Raw genomic sequence first — 940 nt, forward strand, 5'->3', positions numbered from 1 at the left:
ACCAACATTGGCACTTCTGTGCTGGACTTAATGTAGGATTTTAATTCAAGAGCTCTGGACATTGCATCCTGCATAGTACTTGTATTTTTAGTTGTGGACTGTCCAAAGCATCTACAAACTGATCCCTCAGCAACAACTTGAGGAGATTGGGTGGTGCAGTTGGGTAGGCCTTGTGTGTCATGCTTTCCAAGTCCTGTGCCAGCTCTTGCAGGCTCTCCCCTTTAGCACGGACTCTCGTCCTAAACCTAGCTCTTTAGACTTCTGACTGATTTTGGGTTCCATACCTGAGTTCTAGAGCCGCTACCTGTGCTCTATATTTGTGTCTGTCTTCTGCTGACAACTGTCCAAGTATTTCCAGTGGTTGTCCCTTCAAGCTCGTTGCCAGATATACTACATTCTGCTCCTCTGTCCATCCATTCATTTCTGCCAGTAGCTCAAATTGTGCTCTATATGCTTCCCACGGTGCCTTCCCATCGAATTCCTGTGGCTTCCTTTATACTGGATCACCCCTATTGTTGACATTCATATCTGGGATGTGACTTCTAACAGGATTGAAGATATCTGCATTAGGGTTTAGCTGCGGGGTCTGGAAGGGGCTTGCCATTGTCTGCGGCTGATTAAGTCGATGGTTAATGTATCCTCCTTGTGTAAAAGACAAAAAATCATTGGAAGTTCTACAATGGAGGATAGCCCTAGTGCACCTGGACGATGTCATTGTATTTGCAACAACTTTTGATGAGGAAATGTCCCAGCTAGAGGAAGTATTCAAGCATTTGAAAGCAGCAAACCTCAAACTCCATCCCCAGAAATGTAATTTGTAATCGAAAGAGGTGATTTACTTCGGCCACATTGTAAGTGAGCATGGCGTCAAACTGATCCTGACAAGGTGAAAGCAGTGTGTGACTGGCCAACACCAGACAATGTGGGAGAGTTAAAAAGT

The sequence above is a fragment of the Limulus polyphemus genome, unplaced genomic scaffold (genome assembly GCF_000517525.1).
Source record: "Limulus polyphemus unplaced genomic scaffold, Limulus_polyphemus-2.1.2 Scaffold1148, whole genome shotgun sequence".
Taxonomy (NCBI): domain Eukaryota; kingdom Metazoa; phylum Arthropoda; class Merostomata; order Xiphosura; family Limulidae; genus Limulus; species Limulus polyphemus.